The sequence below is a fragment of the Papaver somniferum genome, unplaced genomic scaffold, assembly GCF_003573695.1.
Source record: "Papaver somniferum cultivar HN1 unplaced genomic scaffold, ASM357369v1 unplaced-scaffold_119, whole genome shotgun sequence".
Taxonomy (NCBI): domain Eukaryota; kingdom Viridiplantae; phylum Streptophyta; class Magnoliopsida; order Ranunculales; family Papaveraceae; genus Papaver; species Papaver somniferum.
The window spans coordinates 2,212,191-2,233,470 of NW_020620936.1; the positions used below are offsets into that span (position 1 = coordinate 2,212,191).

General features: G+C 35.6%; 1 pseudogene; it reads left to right on the forward strand.

Annotated features, from left to right (window-relative positions):
* The first annotated feature begins 1,505 nt into the window (after positions 1–1,505).
* Positions 1,506–1,605, forward strand: LOC113330869 (annotated as a pseudogene).
* Positions 1,606–21,280: the final 19,675 nt, after the last annotated feature.

The following is a 21,280-nucleotide window of genomic DNA, read 5'->3' on the forward strand; positions in this document are numbered from 1 at the left end:
AAAATCACAAGTATCTGGTTCTCAAGGTCGGGGACAGGTTGGGTATCTAGCACAACAAAATCTACTGGATAAATAAATTTGTCGACCTCAATGAAAACATCCTCGATAACACCTCGAGGAATTTTGACAGACCTATCAGCTAACTGTAGTGTCATATGAGTAGGTTTCATTTCACGAAGTCCTAGTTGTAAGTACACATGGTACGACAGTAAGTTCACACTAGCTCCTAAGTCAGGTAAAGTTTTTTCTACTCGGAAGTTGCCTATTGTGCAAGCAATGATAGGGGAACCTGGGTCTTTGTACTTTGGGGTTGTGGTGTTCTGAATGATTATACTTACGTGACTAGCTAAAAAGGCTTTCTTATGGACGTTAAGTTTTCGATTTCGCGTACACATATGCTTAAGGAACTTGGCATAAGCAGGAATTTGCCTAATTGCATCTAATAAAGGAAGGGTTATGGTAACTTTCTTAAAAACCTCCAATATATCATTAAAGTTCGATTTCTTCTTTTTTGGTACTAATAGCTGGGGAAATGGTGCTCTAGGCATAGAATCAAACCTCCCAGGAACCGAATTGGCATCATCAGAAACCTTATCAGTCCCCTCAGCTAGTGGTGGTCCTAAGGGGTGAGATCCTGATGGGTGAACTATAGTATGTTAACTATCGGGCATGGTTACCTTATTGTCTACAACTCTACCACTCCTTAGGGTTCTAATTGCATTCAATTGATTCGATGTGTTTGCACCTAATTCATGAACTCCTCTAGGATTGAGATTAGTTTAACTAGGGAACCTTCCGTTATCTCTCTCACTTAAAGTCTTAGCTATTTGACCTACTTGAATTTCAAACTTAGCAAGGGTCTGAGCATTAGTTTGAAAGTTTTTCTTGGTTTCTTGTTGAAAACTAACTTGGATCTGTGCTAACATTTCCTGAGTTTTTGCTAATATCTTAATAGATTCCTCTAAGCTAGTCATTTTATTCTCTAGACCTGAAGAATTCTTAGTGTAACCAAAACCCAGGGGAGCATTAGAATTACTAAACTGACTTTGACTCTGGCCCTTAGACCAGAAAGGTTCGGATGGTTTCTTCAACCAGTATTATAGGTTTCTGAATATGGGTCAAACTTTTGACGGTTATCGAATCTAACGTTATTTTAAAGAGCATTGGCTTGCTCTTCATTATTATGGACTACCCAAAAAGTCTCCACTATACCACTAGGGTGACCCATTTCTAAAGCTTCTAACCTTTTTGCTATAGCAGCAACTTTGGCATCTGATTCAAAGCCTCCTTCTACCCTATTGACGTTTCTTCTGCCTAGAAGAATTGTTTTCTGGGGTTCCCTACTATTTTCCCATTGTTGTGTCTTTTCGACGATTTCATTCAAAAATGTCATTGTCGCATCAACTGTTTGGTTTTCAAACCCACCTGTACACAGAGATTCTACCATGGTTGTAGTGGAATAATCTAAACCCTCATAAAGGATCTGAACTAGCCTAAATTTTTCTAAACCATGATGAGGACATTGTGTTAAAAAATCATTGAAACTTTCCAAATACCTAAACAAAGATTCTCCTTCTTGTTGTGAAAATGTGCATATTTGCGTCCTAATAAACGATTTGTGCCTAGGGAAAAACTTATTGAAGAAGGAAGATGTAAGTTGTTCATATGTTTCGATTGACTCGGAAGTCAAACTATATAGCCACGATTTGGCTTTATCTTTCAGGAAAAAAAGGAATAACCTAAGTTTCAATGCATCATCATCTAAGCCTCTAATTTTTAGGGTACTAAAAATTTCCTCAAAATCCCTAACATGGAAATAGGGGTTTTCATTTTCTTTCCCTAAAAAGTTTGGGAGCATCTGTATGGTCGCAGGTTTAAGTTCATAATTTGCTTCTGTTTCAGCTAACTTGATACACGACGGACGAGTAGTCCTAGTCGGATTCAATAAATATTTCGAAGTTGCCATTTCTGGGACTATCGGAGTATTAGGGATTCTCTCCTTAGTAAAAGACGGACGTTCAAAACTGGACTCTCCAAAAATTGGACTTTCTAAATTAAGGTAATCGAGACTTTTATAACTACTAGGTTTCTCTTTAATAAATTGACCTAGCGCGTATCTTTTACGTTCAGGCATACATAAGAATGTATCAAAAATATATGCACGTGCAAATGTTTCGCTCACTAATTTAGGTAAGCTTGGGTTACCAAAATATCGGATTATCAATTGGTTTATGTTCACCTTGATTATTATCAAAAGATGGAACAAAACCTTTTAGGGTTTATCTGTGGGAGACAGATTGATCCTTTGATAGACTTGTCTGTGTGAGACAGATTTTTTTATTGTCAAGTCTTCGACTTTGGGTCGTAGCAACTCTTAGTTGTGAGTGAGATCAACTAAGAGAATCAAGTGCGCAGTATCTTGCTGGAATCATAGGCTTGGGGAGTACAACTGTACCTTAGATCAGTGGGAGACTGATTGGGGTTCAACTACAGTCCAGTCTGAAGTTAGATTGGATTAGGCTAGTGTCTGTAGCTGCTTAATACAGTGTGTCTTCAATATGGACTAGGTCCCGGGGTTTTTCTGCATTTGCGGTTTCCTCGTTAACAAAATTCTGGTGTCTGTGTTATTTCTATTTCCGCATTATATTTGTTTATATAATTGAAATAATACAGGTTGTCAGTTTGAATAAATCAATTGGAAATCCGATTGTTGATTGATATTGATTGATCCTTGGATTTTGGTCTTTGGTACCATCCAAGTATTCCTTGTATTTGATTAGAACTCGCAGTTCTTGCTTGAGTAAATCAAATAAAGAAGAGAGATATAAACTCGTTGATATACTTTTAATTGATTGAGTCTTGTTGATTATCTTAAAAATATATTCGAGTTTGTCCATACAGATTGCTAAGCGGAATATTGGGTGGTGTTGTTAGACCCCCGCTTTTTCATTACCTACAACAAAATATACCTATAGTCAAAGACTGGTCAAAGGTACGAGGCTGAGGTTTGTGGAATTTCAGTTGGTAACTCCCATAAGCCCCAAGGCACGGGTTCAGCTTACTAATCCACGAGTTTTCCTAAACTCGACGATTCTGACGAACGTGAAATTGGTGTTTGCACGTGACAAAAGATAAATATCCAAAAACGTAAAATAGAACAAAATAATAAAAATTTAAGAAAAATAAAAACTAAACCTAAAAAGAAAAATAAATATAAAACCCTAAAGACAAGTCTGTGTCAGCGGCGCCAAAATTGTTGTGACTTGTAGATAGTGGTAAAAACAGATTTGTTTCTCAGACTTGTTAAGGATATTTAGACTTAAATTCTAAACAAAAATTGAAAACTCACTAAAAGTTATAGCAAACTCAAACAAAGATGATACCAATAGTAAAAGAACGCTGAGACCAAAATTCCACTATTTTCCAAGTTCAAAGTGATTAATCCAATATTTATATTTATGCAAATTTTGCGCTTAATTTGATTACTAAAATATTGCAACATGTAGATTTTCAAACTAACAAGTGTAAATCCGAAGCATAGAACATCAAAAACCTAGGTCCAAGTATGCTCTATCAAAAGAAATAACAATTGCTTAACAAAAATCATTCAATCAATTTTCAATCAAGGGAAATAATCATAAAATAATTACAATAATTAAATAAATAAGAATATACCACTTTTTGTTGGAAAAATAGCTTCCTCTGTCGCCTCAGCAATGGGGTTTAGCTCCTCATATTAATCATGTTCTCAAAATATATGTTTATAGCTCAAAAGTGTAAAAGGAGGTGAAAAAGTAATAACACAGCCGATTTGCAACAGTGAGAACTTGTTGCAGAATCTTTGTTACAAGAGGAAGTAGTGGCTAAAGACCTAATGCAACCACTTTTGATAAACGACATATAGCTTCTGCTGTTGAATAAACGATAAGTACTGCGACAGATTCTGTGCGTCTAATGTTCTTTGTGTTCTTGATATTGCAGCAGCAGGAATAATTCTTCAACTCATGATTTCATCTCTCTGTTCTCTTCTAAACTTCCCCAAACTGCACGTAGACCCTCTGTGACTCTCAGACAACCTTTTTATAGCCAACAACCCAATTATAACTCGATGAAATCTCGGTTTAACCTAATTTATTTCTTCGCTGCCACGGTACTGGATTTTCTCTTCTAAATCTTGTTTACTCCTCCTCCGACTCAAATCCAACTTCCTGCCACTCTTAAGGATATTATGGAATCGAAGAGCTACCATTCTTCCCTTATCTAAAATATTCAACCAAAATCCCGTGAAAAACTCCAACTCCCTGTTTTAACCAACTCGATGATTTCCTCCTATATTTTCGAATCTAAAGGGATTACCATCCCTGTTACAAGCAAACAAGATAAGAAAAAAATCATTTCCCACGAAAATCTCCTCGAAATCTTGCTGAAAATCCATCCACAAAAGTTTCGCAATTAACAAGTGTAGTTTCCATGTTTAAAGAATTATTCCTTTTTTACGTAAGAAATCCATCTACCCAGCCTGTTTAGTTGTATCCAGCCCATATCAATCCATATCCGTGAAGAAATCCGAAATAAACTCACTCAAAACTAAATCAGCTAAGTTCGATGCAACTGTTCATATTTCCCGCCAATTTCTTATTTAAACGTTATCCAAAATGTGGGTGCCTTTAGAGCCGATTTTTTCAAAAATGTTTATTGGCTAAAAATACTTGCACACACATAAAACACCATAATAAGTACAAAAATGAGCAATATCAATAAATAGAATCGAGACAAATTAGACACAAATGTGTTCATCACTTTGTGAGAAAGGTTCTTCTCACCCTAACACTTAAAAGTGTTGGAAAGTGCATCCTTACAATGCCCAATCTGTTAATGTAAGGAAGCACAAGTATCTGGGCATCTGGTATCCTGATAAAATCTCTTATTCAACATAGAGAGAATAGACAATCTACCTGAAAAAAACATTTAATAGGTTTTTATGTGTAACAAAGTTATCTTACAACAACTTGTGTAAACATGATAAGTTTTCTTGTATAATATATTTTTAGATACATGATTTTGAAAGAATGATTTTTTTCAAATAAAAAAAATCTTTAGGATTTGGAAACACATAAGATACGAAATTAATTTCGAATATGTTCTTCAAGGTTGATACCTATGTTTGGTATGTGTTGAAATCCTTCTGTATATGTACTCACCTTATTTGAAAACTTATACTAAAAGATGTGTCCTCAAACCAGATCTCAAGCTAAGATTCTGAAAGCGTTGAGTGGAATGGCTTCTAATGAAACCATTAATCTTGTTGATTCCTTCAAGAAATCTGGTTGTGAGAACAAAGGAAAAGAGAATGAAGATATGACTAATCTTCTTGCCCAAAACAGTTTGGATGCTAAATTTGAAATTCCCAATCTACGACAAGTCCTTCTCAGTAATGTTCAATCTCATATAGACAGGAAGCATTACTAAGAGTTGTTATCCGTAACCAAAGAAAACTGATTAAACTTGGAATCGGTAATAAGGAGTATGCTCGAAATATTAATCGAAAGGTTAATGCTTTAGCCTATGAACATAATCAAGGTACTGTGTGTAGAATCTGGGAAATCAGTCGTGATGTTGTAGATGAATATCCCGAGAAATTTGAGGATATTGAAGATGATCTTTGAAGAAGACTGTTCAAAGATCTAACCAAAAAATAGACATCAATGTTTTGTTTTACTTCAATTATTGTACAAGTTCTATTTTTGAAATAAAACTATCTTTATTTATGAATAAAGATATTATTTTATAAGTTTTCTTGTGATAGTTACCGATTACATAGCCTGTGAATGAATGCTTATATTTTTTCTATGTGTTCTCGGTTTATGGGATGTCAGATTTCGGTTTTAATTAACTTTAATATTCGATCTCATATGATGTAACCCTTATGATTCGGGTGGCTTTTTGTTTTAGCGGGATTAAGTTCTAGCCCATGTTGGTAGGCTTTAACAAAGGATCATGAGGTGTTGCGATTGAAACTCATATGTGAAAAGTCACAATATGTTGAATCAATTTGTGTTTACATGAGTTGTGCTTAGCATAACATATGTGTTTCGGGTTTTCAACTTTTCCTATTGGCACGCATTAGTTAAAACCGATTTAACCTTTCTCTGGCAAAGGTTGCTCTTGTTGTTGTTCTTTTGTTCTTGGGAGAGGATGAAAACACACTGGGGGGAGTTCTTATTTGAACTTGCGCTTAATGATATATCTTTCTGGGGAGAAGAGGCTGCAGAATTTGAGGTAACGAATTTGTTAGTTAATTGTTTTCCTGTTTAAGAAAGGCATGTTTATATTGCATATATTTTTCTTTTGCTTAACAAAATTTCGGTACAATTGATATATTCCATTATATTGTGTATGGATGTGTGTGTGATTCAATTATTTACAGTTAAGAAAAACTGTGTCAATTTATTTGGTTTATTGTTTAGTATCTTATTTATTGCTGGGTATCAAGTGTTTTTGCTTAACGAAATTCATTGCAGTTGTCGTGCTATAATGTTTGTGTTTGTTTCAATTGCTTCCAGTTAGGAAAATAATTGTGCAAATCAATTTATTTTGGTTTGTATGTATTTTTTAGGCTTAGCAAAAATACTGGATCATTTGTTTAGTCCAATTGATTACGGACAAGAGAAACTAAGTTAATTCTGATCTTAGTTAGACTTATCAAATTGGAGGATTCGGTATTTCAAGTCTAATCGAATTCCTTGATGAGAAAAACTAGTTAACTAACCTAGTGTTTGTCTTGTCTAAAGGGAAAGGTCTAAGTTATTATATGAATAATTAGAGCCTGATGAGAAAAAGAAAGTTAATTCTGGTATTTATTTTGGTTTTATCAAAATAAGCAATTGTACATGCACAATCAGTTTAACAAAGGAATTAAGTTTCTTAGTCGATTTGTTAGACTATTAGCCGGACAATTGTTTCCTTGATAACATATTAAAACTAAATTACTTGTAGTTTCGGTTTTAATATTGGTTATCTAAAGAGGTATGTGAAACCTTCGTTCTTAACTCTTATAGAATGTTTAAAAGTCTTTTAGATTTGTAAGATCCTTTCGGTTTGTCCTTTCTTTGCTCGAACCTTTGTCATTTTGTGACAAAAAGGGGGAGAAATATATGGAGTAAACAAGTGATATTTTTTATCACTAAGGAAAGAAATATTGTGCTTCAACGTTATATCTAACGAAAGAGTAAAGCATTGACTAAGGGGAAGAAACATATCGTATAGCTGCGTAGTAATTCTTACTAAAAAATGGGAATAACAAAGATGTCCGGATTGAATATTTACCTAGCTTACCTTTATGGTGTGTAAAAGCTTTTGTTAGTCAAATATCAACAACAACATTTATTGACTGAATACATGCAGGTTATTTTGCTGTTGAAACTTGGTCAAGCGTATGTCAATGAATTCTTTTTGTAATTTTTTTATCCATAGTAATAAGAGTTTTGTCACTAAAATTGACAAAGGGGGAGATTGCTAGAGCATAGCTCGATTGAACTCACCAAGCGTTGGTATGTCAAGTTTGGTTGTCATATTTTAGTATCAAAACTCATCTGGAGTCGCTTGATTAAACACTAGAGTCAACTTCGTTTAGGTTCGACTAGAAAGTCTAGGAATGTTGAGACATACAAGTATTACTCTGAAGACCTGAAGAATGTGAAGAAGTAGCGCACTACAACGATGACATCATCATTCCCCTTGAGGTTAGTAATATTGACTTGAACTGTTTCATTCCTAACGTATCTTTCAAGTCGTGATATATTGAAAACATAACTGCGAAGCTGTATATATTGTACATATTGTATAATACTCTAGTGATGTGACATGATCATAATAGTATGATCATAGTATTAGGGAATTAGACTACGAAGTATAACACTTATCTTTTGAACTTCGTAGATATGACATCGACATAATTTTGTATATATTGTTATGATTATGTGAATGGGTTATGGTGAAGATTTCATCCTAGGAAACAATGTTTTATATTTGTTTAAAGGAAGCACATTCACGAACTTGTTTCGTTAATCGAAAGGGAAATCACTAGGCTTATTGGACCGGATATTCATTGCAAATATTTGGATGACCAATATGTGTGAGATGGTTGAACCAATCTTAACTTAGGTTATGTATCTTGGTATAACTAATCAGAATGCCTGACTTATGATTTGGTATGACTAGTTTTTATTAATTGGTGTAACCAATCCTAAGTTATCACCGTGTGATGGTATGATCGATCCTTGTAATTGGTGTGACCGATCACGAGTGTTGTGTGACCGTTCCTTGTAATTAGTAACCGGTGTAACCGGTACTGATAACTGGTTTGACCGATCACAAGTATTACCATGTGTAGATGGAACTGATCCTTGTAACTGGTGTAACCGATCCTAGTGACTGGTGTGACCGACCACAAGTGTTTCCATATGTAGGTATAACCGATCCTAATGATTGGTAGAACCGATTGAACCAATGTATGTGATTTGGTATTTAATCTATCACATAATAGTCTTGGAATACAGGTGAACTAATTCTAAACTTGTTTGGAAGTGTGGTATACCCGATTTCAAAAATGCAAATCCATGTAAATATGAAATAAGGGTTTGCAGTGAAAAGATGTCAACATGCTTTGAACACGATCAATAACTCTTATCATTTATTGTTCAAAGATATTCCTTAGTACTCAAGGTGATCCCGTGCCGAAATAAATTAAGAATATTTTAATTAATGTTTTTGATTTTATATACATTAATTACCAGCAATTAATGTGTAGATCTAGAAAATAAAAATTAGTAATGTGCATTTACTAGTTGGATATTTTATATTGAGAGATTTCGGAATATTGGACAAGCATTTATTGAAATTATGAAAACCGATCTTTTCCATCCATTGCATATCTTGATAATATTTTGGGTTTTGGAAATTCTTTGGTGTCCAAAAATCCTTGGTCTATAAATACCTAAGTCTGAATTTCTAGCAAACTATCCTAAGAGCCAGGAAAACTTCATTTCTTGTTGTTTCTGGTGGAGCCGTATATTCAGAGAGGAAAGTATTCTAATTAGGTGAAATCTCTTACGAGCGGTCGTTTAAAGATTTCTGTTAGATCAAGAAGCTCAACGAGTACCGTAGGTGGTAAAATATATAATTGCAGTGTTATTAGTTTTCGATTGATTTGATTGACTAACGATTGTTGAAACTTTGATTGCACCTAATTTGTTTATTCTTGAGAATCTTCTCTTCTGATATAAGATTCACTCAAACTAGATCAGAGTATCGACGAGATCTTTAGAACTGTTTGTAGATCTAAAGGCATCATCTGATAATCCATCGTTAACAGACTCCGTTCTGCGTGTGATTGATCACAAGATATTCAAGTGGTGTTGTGTAGGTTATTGAAGATTAAAGAAGATTTAAAGAAGAAGATGATTTCTTATTGGTTTTTGTATCTTGTGAATTTGTGTGCACAAACCTTGATCGGTTGGGATCCAACTAGAATCGTATTTATTCGATTAATTAGTAGCGTGAGATCGACATTCTCAATATATCTATTTGAGATTTATTTTGATTGAGTGCGAATTTAAACTTGACTGCGTTGGTATTTATTGGATAGATTGATCTAACCTGACAAAGGAGTTTATTAGATTAAATAGAAGAATTTGTCAACAACTCATTTATATCTTGTAGCAAAGATTAATTAGAGTGGTTACCAAAGGACTTGTTATTCACGTGAGTGACTCTAGAAGTCGAAGGCGCAGGGATACTGAGGGAACTAAGTAGCTAGGGGTATACTACTTGGTATCAACTATACAAAGTTGGTTTATATTTTGTATAACGTCTTAATTCTGAGAGTATTCAAAAATGTACTAGGTCCCGAGGTTTTTTAACATTTGCGGTTTCCTCGTTAACAAAATCTTGTCGTGTCTTTTACTTTGATTTCCACAATATAATTATTATTATTATAAAATAGAATACATATATACGTTAACCCCGCATTACTTGATAGTGATCATATAGAGTTTGGTTATTATTAAACCTATTATCAAGTAACATACTTCGTTGTTACATTATCTCGATGTTGTATCCATAGTCAATCACACAAGTTATCTTGTTGTTGTATTGTCTTGATATCGTATCCAAAGACGATCACATGAAGTGTGAACCAAATTGTCGTATTGTCTCGACTCTGTCTGTAGACGATCACATTCGGTAGAGGGCTTATAGGTTTAACCAAAAAGATTGTGGTGTATTTGAGTATCCTCGTATTTTCAGAAACATAATCATGTCACATGGGGGGATATTCACTAAGATTTTGATCTGAAGGCCTACAACACATGCGATGTAAGAGTACATCCACAATAATAAATGTGAGTAAGTCATGCTGGTAGTTGAAGGAATAAGTGAAGTAGTGGATGGACAATCAACTAAGTCCCACGCGATGTGGAACCGGTTCCACGATTTCCGACTTCCCCATTCTTCGACTCCTCATCAACCGGCACCACTTATTGGAGATCAATGTGTTAACTACTTATACAATAAATAGGTTCCACAACCTATGATTTGATAACTCAACTCAACTGAAAAAAACTCAAGCAATCTATATTAACTGATCATAACTCACCGTAATTCAATTTATGATTGTCTATCATTATCAAACGCGGAGAACCCTCCAACACGGAGAATTCAACACATCCACATTTCATCTATTATCATTGATCTCATAAATTCTCAGATTCCCTCCAACAGATCGACCCTCATCCTTCTTTGTGACCGAAACGACTCTGAAATAACATTTTTTTTGGTTTAGGCCGGAGTCTTACAGATAGATCTCTCGAGTTCAAGTACTCTCGTGCATTACATCTGTTAAAGGTTTAGACAATTTTATTAATTGAGGATCCGCCTACTGCACAACTCTCTAATTTCACTTAAAAACCAGAAAATCATTTTTACCTACCAACACATCCGAAATATCAAATTCCATGTCATAACATCTACTGAAAAACTAGTTACGGCCAGGAAAGGCTAAGGACCCAACCGTGCTTTTGCTTACGGTTTGGTTATAGTTTATTATCCAAACCGTAAATATGATAATTTGCGTTTTTCTTGCATTTGGGTTAAACGGCTAGGTCCTTATGATAAAAAAATTAATTGTTATTGTAGTAAATAAGATTCGAACTCTAAGACTTGTGAAGGTTAAATTTAAAGATTTAATAAAAATAAAAATATATATACCAAATTAATGTAAACAAAAGCGAGAGTTACTGGGACTAGGATTACACCAAATTCATATCATAAGGCTCAATTATTTATGCTTCAACAATTATCGCTTAATAAATCAAATAACATGGACTCTGATTTTTCCAAAGTAGATTCTCAAAATATTAGTTATAAATCGTAAGTATGGGACATCAAAACATTTAAGCGAGCATGACCCATCAAGTGAAATAATAACTAATCAATTCAAATCATAAATCAATTTAAAATAAGTGCGAAAGTCATAAAAAGAATAAAATAAATTTACCCATGTATGAAATACGGAGGAATCCAAATCTCACGAATGCGGTAGTTATATTAATTTTATTATGACAACTTGCACCGTTATTTAATAGATTTATGATTTTCATTGAATGGTTGTCATTTCAATTGATAGGTTATGCTTGCTTAAATGTTTTGATATCCCATGCTTTAGATTTACATCCATTATTTTCGAAATCTACTTTAGGCAATGAGTTAGAGTCAATAAATTTTTAACATATGAGCTATTATTGTTTAGAATTGATATTTGAACCGCATAAAATTGTTGTTTGGTAAAATCCTGAGTCCCAGTGTCCCTCCATCTTGTTACTCATATTTTATATATTTTGGCTAGTTTTATTATTTTATTTAACTAAGCCTTAAAATCAATCTCATCTAGTCCGAGTGAACGACAACCTTATTTACCACTGTACAAAATCCGATCAATTTTTGGCGCTGCCGACGCGGATTTGTTTTTAGATTAATTTTTAGGTTTATTTTTATTTTTTACAACATTTTCACTTTGTTCTATTTTACGTTTCTTTGGGTACTTATCTTTGTTCTACATGTTTGGAATTTGGACCGAGAAGAAATTAATCCAAAGACTTTGGTGACTAAATGATTTGGAGCCAAACATAAAAGATAAAATAAAAGAAAAAGAAAGACAAAGAATTTTGATTATTTAATTTTTAGATTTTATTTTTTTATTTTTATTTTAATTTTTTAGATTTTCTTTTTAGAAATTGTATTAGGATATCTTTTATTTTTGTAAATTTTTTTTTCTTTTGCACTTTATTTTTGGACTTTGGACTTTGGACACTGGGACATTTTTTTTTAAAACCTTACGGAAGGGTAGTATTAAATATAAACTGTTTGCAGAGAAGGACGGCAATTACGATATTGCCTCGGCCCCTCGGGTTCGTACACTAACATATGAGTCGGTGGCCCGAGTCGACTTCAGCGGTTCTTCCCCGTCTGGAACGGGAGGTAAGTTTATCTAATCACCCGCGAATCCCCTGTCAAGGGTTACTATCTTTCTTCGTATGCATATATGTTGAGGAACTGAAAACGAATTTAATTTCTAGTAAAAGGAAAGGACTGGCCAAATCAAGATAAGGGTTCGGATTTCATCACCGTTCTTTTCTTGCCCGTCTTAGGGAAACGATACCAAACACGAACCCAAGATTAAAATTTTTACCAGAACGAGACCTATAGGTAACGAGCTTAATAGGAAAGTCGTTCGAAAAATATTAGTTGCTCTTCTAAGCATTCTTCGAAGTTCATGATGGTTTATGTAAGTTGAGCGTGCCGCCTTGTAACCCGAGAAAACGTTTGCCGGTGAGGCCTGGATATCAAAGCTCCACTGAGCTTCCCTTGTCTCTATTCAACTTGCTTTAACTCAGATTGATTCGAGAGAGGTTTGCTTAAATTGTAATGAATTTCCTTTCGAAAGAATAGAAGCTGGTCTAGAAACAATCTAAATTGAGCCATCATGCTTGTTGTTTTCTAGAAATATTTAAGGTTTTTTTTTGTGGAGTCAGCTTGATGTGTGTTTGCTTGGAACTCCCTTCCTTAGGATTTTTCTTTTTAATTTTGTTTTCTAGTGTATGCCCGAGGTCATTATATGGAGGGATTGGAAAAGAGACACTCTAGGTCGATTGATTAATGAAAAACCTAGTAGTTCTTCTTGTGGAAGCAGGGAGCTCGAAGACTCTTCTTTTGAGAACCCTTTTTTTGGAAACTTCAGTTTTGAGAATCTGTCTCTTCGTGAGGAAAGTACCCCTAGTACTTCAGTTGTGCCAGCAATGGATACTTTGAAATATTACATGTACCGAACTAGTTCCAACCGACCATCGTGAATTAAATTGCCATCCTCTACGGCTAATTTTATGAGTTGAAACCTGGTATTCTTCAGATGATCCTTATATTCTTAGGAAAAGATGATGAAAACCCTTACTTTCATGTTAGGGACTTTGAAGAAATTTGTGGAACAATTAAGATTAAAGACCATAGTGATGAAGTCTTGAAACTTAGGATGTTCCCCTTTTCCTTGAAAGATAAAGCCAACTCCTGGTTGCATAACCTACCATCTGAGTCTATAGAAACATGAAAAGAACTTGTTGCTGCATTCTATTTAAAGATTTACCCTAAGCATAGAACCACATATGTTAGGCAGAAAATTAGTGGCAGTGTGCAACAAGAAGGAGAATCTCTTTATAGATTTTCAGAGATATTTAATGATCTCTTGTCGCAATGTCCTCACCATGGGTTCGAGAAAATGAAACTAGTTGAAATTCTTTATGACGGTTTAGACTATTCGACCAAAGCCATGGTCGAGTCTTTATACGTTGGTAGGTTCCATAATAAAACTGTTGAAGAAGGATTATTCCTTTTTAGAAGAAGTTGCTGAAAAGTCACAACAGTGGGAGTCTTGTGTTGAACCCCCTAAAAGACTCTTGGTCAATAGAAGTAGCACTAATGTGGTAGATACAATCTTTGGATCAAATGCTAAGTTTGCTTCTTTGTCTAGAAAGTTAGAAGCTTTGGAACTGAATCAGTCTAAACATATATCTCTTCTTGAATCTGATGCTAGGAATAGAGCCTCTCAAGTCTCTAGTTGTGGAATGGACCCCGATAACTCGTTTTGAAAAGGTCAGTTTAGTGAAGAGCAAGCCCATGCTATCTATAACAACTCTAGGTTTGAAAACCGTCAGAAGTTTGACCCATACTCAGAGACCTACAACCATGGTTGGAAAGACTATCCTAATTTCTCTTGGTCTGAAGGCTAAAATCAAGGTCAATCTAGTAATTCTCAGCCTCCCCCAGGTTTTGGTTATAATAAGAACTCTTCAGGTCAAGCCCAGTTCCAGAACCCTTCTGAGAATAAAATGACTAGCTTAGAGGAATCTCTTAGTATATTAAGTGAAAAAACGGGGGTCTAACAACAACACCCAATATTTCGCTTAGCAATCTGTATGGACAAACTCGAATATACTTTTAAGAGAATCAACAAGACTCAATCAATTTAAAGTACATTAACGAGTTTATATCTCCCTCTTGATTTGATTTCCTCAAACAAAAACTGTGAGTACTAATCAAATACAAAGAATAACTTGGATGGTACCAAAGACCAATATCCAAGGATCAATCAATGATAATCGACAACCAAAGGTTGGATTACTCTGATTGATGATCTAACACACAAACTGTATTATTTCAAATGATAAAGATAAAACAATATAATGCGGAAATTAAAATAACACAGACACCAGAAATTTTGTTAACGAGGAAACCGCAAATGCGGAAAAACCCCGGGACCTAGTCCAGATTTAATATACACTGTATTAAGCCGCTACACACACTAGCCTACTCCAATCTAACTTCAGACTGGACTGTAGTTGAACCCCAATCATCCTCCCGTCGATCCAAGGTACAGTTGCACTCCCTAGCCTCTAATCCCAGCAAGATACCGCGCACTTGATTCCCTTAGCTGATCTCACCCACAACTAAGAGTTGCTACGACCCAAAATCGCAGGCTTTGACAATAAACAAATCTGTCTCACACAGACAAGTCTATCAAAGGATCAATCTGTCTCCCACAGATAAACCCTAAAGGTTTTGTTCCGTCTTTTGATAATAATCAAGGTGAACAGGAACCAATTGATAATCCGGTCTTATATTTCCGAAGAACAACCTAGATTAATCAATCACCTCACAACAATCTTAATCGTATGGTAGCGAAACAAGATGTTGTGAAATTACAAACAATGAGACAAAGATGTTTTGATTACTTTTTATATCTTGCCTATCGGAGATATCAATCTCAAGCCAATCAATCTGATTGTACTCGTACGATAGAAGATGAAAGATCAGATCACACAACTACTATAAGGTAGTATCGGTCTGGCTCCACAATCCCAATGAAGTCTTTAAGTCGTTAACCTGGTTTTAGAAGAAGAAAACCAAAGGTTAAAGGAGAAACGACTCTAGCACGCAAACTAGTATCACACGTGAGGTGTGGGGATTAGTTTTGCACAAGGCTAGATGTCTCCTTTATATAGTCTTTCAAATCAGGGTTTTGCCTTGGTTACAAAGCAATCAATATCCACCGTTAGATGAAAACCTGATTTAGATTCAAGCTAATATTTCTAAACCGTTAGATCGAAAACTTAGCTTGTTACACACACTTGACATGTACGCTTCTAGGTTTGTGTAACCGTACCCAAACGTGTACATTGTTGGTTCAACAATAGTTAACCAAATGGTTAGCCATATGAGCACTTCATATCAACCATGTTCTTCTTCACCATAACTAGTTCAAATGACTTCAATATGAATTAGTTAGAGAGTTGTTCAATTGCAAAAAAATCCCATGTACTACACAAGATACAATTGAAACAAAGATGATTCGATTCACATGAATCGTCTCATGAACTTTATAGCAACGGTTTGCATACTGCATTCCTTAGTAATTTAATTTTCATGTTTAGAGCACATCTTTAGATCATAACCCACTCAAGTTTGCAAACAAGTTCGCGGACTTAAGGCAACCGGGCAGAGTTTCCAAACTCAGAAGAAAATCTCGGAAAGGAGACTTCCGCCAGTTCGTTGACTGGGTTCGCGGACTTGTACTCACGCAAATGAATTTGAAACTCCAGCAAAAATTCTCGGGAAGAGAACTTCCGTCAGTTCGCGGACTTGGCAAAGCCAATTCCACCGGTTTATCTTGATCAAAAAAGTTCGCAAACAGTGGTTCAAGGAATAGGACTTATGCACATATGTGTTTCTACAACAATACTTATGTCCATCATTGGTTATGTAATCTAAAATCTCATTCCAATCATTGAAACATTCTTAGAGGACGTTATATAGTTGTTACACAATTTCTCGTCAAAGCAATTTTCAAGATGATTGAAACATACTAGGTAAAGATAAACTTGATCAAAGCGAAAAGCTTACCAACACATATTTCGAGATATAGATAGGCGAGGTATACTCGGCTCGAAATGTCAAATGTGTATAATAAAGTCTATATATATAGCATACGACTTTTTGTCTCAAGAAGTAGGAGATAGAGTAGATAGACTTTTGAGCGATAGATAAGTTCAAGTCTTCACATACCTTTTTGTCGAGAAGTTCCACCGGTTCCTTGAGTAGTTCTTCTTCTTGTATGATGAATCGCCATGAAGTTCTTGAGCTCAACTACACTTTCTATCCTAGTCCGAGACTTAGCTATAATAGACTAGAAATCAAGACTTATAGTTTTGATCACTAACATTGACAAACATGCTTGAGATAGCAACTCATGCGAGGTCGACCGAGCAATGCTCTAACATTAAGAAAGATCCAGGATATGTTAGCACAGAGCCAGGAAATGTAGTAAAGAGCCGGGTTAGTTTTCAAGAGGAAACCAAGCAGAATTTTCAAAAAAATTCCAAGACTCTTGCTAAGTTAGAACTTCAAGTAGGTCAAATAGCTAAGACTTTAAGTGAAAGAGATAATTGAAGGTTTCCTAGTCATACTGATCCTAACCTCAAAGGAGAGAAATCGTACAGTCATGTGAATTCTGTTACAACCCTTAGAAGTGGAAAGAAAGTTGACAATAAGGTTGTCATGCCTGAAAATGAACATGTTGTAGTTCACCCTACTGAGCCAGAAAATGAGAGACTGATAGAGTCTCTAAAGAGACTAATGAAGGTCTTGAGCAGTCCGGCTTTGTTTCCAGGGCCCCATTCCCAAAGCTGCTAGTTCCAACTAAGAGAGAGTCCAACTTTAATGATATATTTGAAGTTTTTAAGCAGGTCACTATCAACCTTCCATTATTAGATGAAATTAAGCATATTCCCGCTTATGCCAAGTTTCTTAAGGATATGTGTACCTGAAAGCGAAAGCTTAGTATCCAAAAGAAAGCCTTTCTAGATAGTTATGTGAGTTCTATTATTCAGAATACCACTACTCCTAAGTATAAAGACTCGGGTCCCCTACCATTTCTTGCACAATAAGTAGATACCATGTTGAAAAAGTGTTGCTTGACTTAGGATCCAGTGTGAACTTACTCCCATACCATGTGTACCTTAAGCTAAGACTTGGTGAGATGAAACCTACCCAGATGACACTTCAGTTAGCTTATAGGTCCGTTAAAATTCCTCGTGGTGTGATTGAGGATGTTCTTATTGAGGTCGACAAGTTTATATATCCTGTGTATTTTGTTATCCTAGATACCCAACCTGTCCTTGACCCAGAGAACCAGATACCAGTTATTCTAGGTTGCCCATTTTTAGCTACATCCAATGCGATCATCAACTGTCCAAATGGTATTATGAATTTGTCTTTTGGTAGTATGACTATTGAGCTGAACATTTTTAATATTCGTAAGCTACCCTCTGAACTAGATGACTCGAGCATTGAAGAGGTAAACATGATAGGAACATTAGTCGATGAGTCATTACCGAACACTTTGTTAGAAGATCCATTAGAGAAATTCCTAGCTCATTTTGGGATTTATCTTGATGATGATAATGTGATTAATGAGTTGAATGCTTTGTTAGATTCAACCCCTTTGTTAGACACTAGCAATAGATGGAAACCTAAGTTCGAATCACTACCAGTTTCTAAGTCTACCCTAGTTCCTTCATTAGAAGAGCCTCCTAAGTTGGACCTTACACCATTACCAGATACCCTGAAGTATGTGTTTTTAGGCCCATATGAAACTTTACCTGTGATTGTAGCATCCGACTTGGATAGTGATCAGGAAAGTAGGATAGTAACCGTCCTTCAAAACAATAAGGAAGCTCTAGGGTGGACCATAGCAGACATCAATGGTATAAGCCCTATTGTTTGTATGTATCAGATTTATTTAGAGGAAGGCACCAAACCTTCCAGGGAGATGTGACGTCGACTAAACCCTAATATGAAAGAAGTATTTCGAACCGAGGTCCTTAAGTTGTTAGATGCAGGCATTATCTATCATATTTCAGACAGTAGGTGGGTCATCCCTGTTCAGGTTGTCCCCAAGAAATCTGGTATTACTGCAGTCCAGAATGAGAACAATGAGTTAATACTGACCCGAGTGGCCACGGGTTGGCGTGTTTGTATTGACTATAGGAAATTAAACAAGGTCACTAGGAATGACCACTTTCCCCTTCCCTTTATCGACCAAATGCTAGAGAGATTGGATGGACATAGTCATTATTGCTTTTTTAGATGGATACTCTGGTTACAATTAGATTGTTATTTCCCCAGAAGACCAAGAGCAAACCATTTTTACCTGTCCCTTTGGCACCTTTGTGTATAGACGCATGCCTTTTAAACTATGTAATGCCCCTGCGACTTTTCATCGTTGTATGATGAGCATATTTTCTGACATGGTAGAATGGTTCTTAGAGGTCTTTATGGATGATTTCTCAGTGTTTGGTTTGTATTTAGATGAGTGCTTGCATCATTTGTCATTCGTTTTGACTAGGTTTAAGGAAAAGAATTTAGTGCTTAATTGGGAGAAATGTCACTTTATGGTTCGTTCATGGATTGTTTTAGGTCATATCATATTTTCTAAGGGTATAAAGGTAGATAAAGCCAAAGTTGACCTTATTAAGAATTTACAGGTCCCAAAAACCGTAAGAGATATTAGGTCATTCTTAGGGCATGCAGGTTTTATCATCGATTCATTAAGGATTTTAGCTTGATTTCTAGACCTCTTTGCAATTTGCTTGCAAAATATGTTAAGTTTGTCTTTGGTGATGCTTGTTTAGAGGCTTTTAAGAAGATTAAGACTTTACTCACTACCTCCTTCATAGTCCAGGCACCCAACTGGAACCTACCCTTTGAGATCATGTGTGATGCTTCAGATTACGCTATTGGTGTTGTGCTAGGTCAACGAGAAAACAAGTTACTTAATATGATTTACTATGCTAGAAAAACTCTGAATGATGCCCAGTTAAACTATACCACTACAGAGAAGGACCTATTAGTTATTATGTTTGCCTTAGACAAGTTTAGACCCTATCTCTAAGTTTCTAAGGTCATAATCTTTACTGATCATGCTGCTTTGAAGTATCTTCTTTCTAAGAAGGATACTAAACCTAGATTGATTAGATGGATCTTCTTATTGCAGGAATTTTCCTTAGACACTAGAGACAAAAAAAGGTGCAGAAAATATAGCAACAGACCACTTGTCTAGGCTTGTGGTGGATACCCCTGATGATTCTCCTCATGTTAGGGATAGTTTTCCTGATGAACAATTGTTCTTTCTTACCCAATTACCTTGATATGCAAATGTAGTGATGTTAGAGCATTGTTCATTCGAACTCGCATGCGTTGCTATCTCAAGCATGTTTGTCAATGTTAATGATCAAAACTATAAGTCTTGATTTCTAGTCGATTATAGCTAAGTCTCAGACTAGGATAGAAAGTATATTTGAGCTCAAGGACTTCATGGCGATTCATCATACAAGTAGAATAACTACTCAAGGAACTGATGGAACTTCTCGACAAAAATGTATGTGAATACTTGAACTTATCTGTCACTCAAAAGTCTATATACTCTATCTTCTACTCTTTGAGACAAGAAGTCGTATGCTATATATATAGACTTGGATTATACACATTTGGTATTTATAGCCGAGTATACCTCGCCTATCTATATCTCGAAATATGTGTTGATAATCTTTTCTCTTCGATCAAGTTTATCTTTACCATGTGACGAAAGTCATAATATGTTTAAATCATCTTGAAAATTTCTTTGACGAAAAATGGTGTAACAACTGTATAACGTCCTCTAAGAATGTTTCAATGATTGAAATGAGAGTTTATATTACAGAACCTATGGTGGACAAAAGCATTGTTGTGGAAACACATTTATGTATAAGTCCTATTCCTTGAACCAAAGTTTGTGAACTTTGTTGATCAAGAGAACCGGAAGAATGGCGTGAGCCAAGTACGCAAACTCAGTCCGCGAACTGCCGAAGTTCTCAAACCCGAGAATTTCTGCAGGAGTTGACAAACTACTTGCGTGAAGCTAAGTCCGCGAACTGGCGAAGTTCTCAAACCCGAGAATTTCTGCCGGAGTTTGTAAACTCTGCCCGGTTAACATCGTTTCTCCTTTAATATTTGGTTTTATTCTTATAAAACCAGGTTAACGTCTTAAAGACTTCATTGGGATTATGAAGCCATACCTATAATATTTTATCGTAGTTGTGTGATCTGATCTTGCATCTTCTATCGTACGAGTACAATCAGATTGATTGGCTTGAGATTGATATCTCCGATAGGCAAGATATAAAAAGTAATCACAAACATCTTTGTCTCATTGTTTGTAATTCCAAAACATCTTGTTTCGCTACCATACGATTAAGATTGTTGTGAGGTGATTGATAACTCTAGGCTGTTCTTCGGGAATATAAGACCAGATTATCAATTGGTTCATGTTCACCTTGATTATTATGAAAAGACGGAACAAAACCTTTAGGGTTTATCTGTGGGAGACAGATTGATCCTTTGATAGACTTGTCTCTGTGAGACACATTTATTTATTGTCAAAGCCTGTGATTTTGGGTCATAGCAACTCTTAGTTGTGGGTGAGATCATCTAAGGGAATCAAGTGCGCAGTATCCTGCTGGGATCAGAGGTGTAGGGAATACAACTGTACCTTGGATCAGTGGGAGACTGATTGGGGTTCAACTACAGTCCAGTCCGAAGTTAGCTTGGAGTAAACTAGTGTCTGTAGCGTCTTAATATA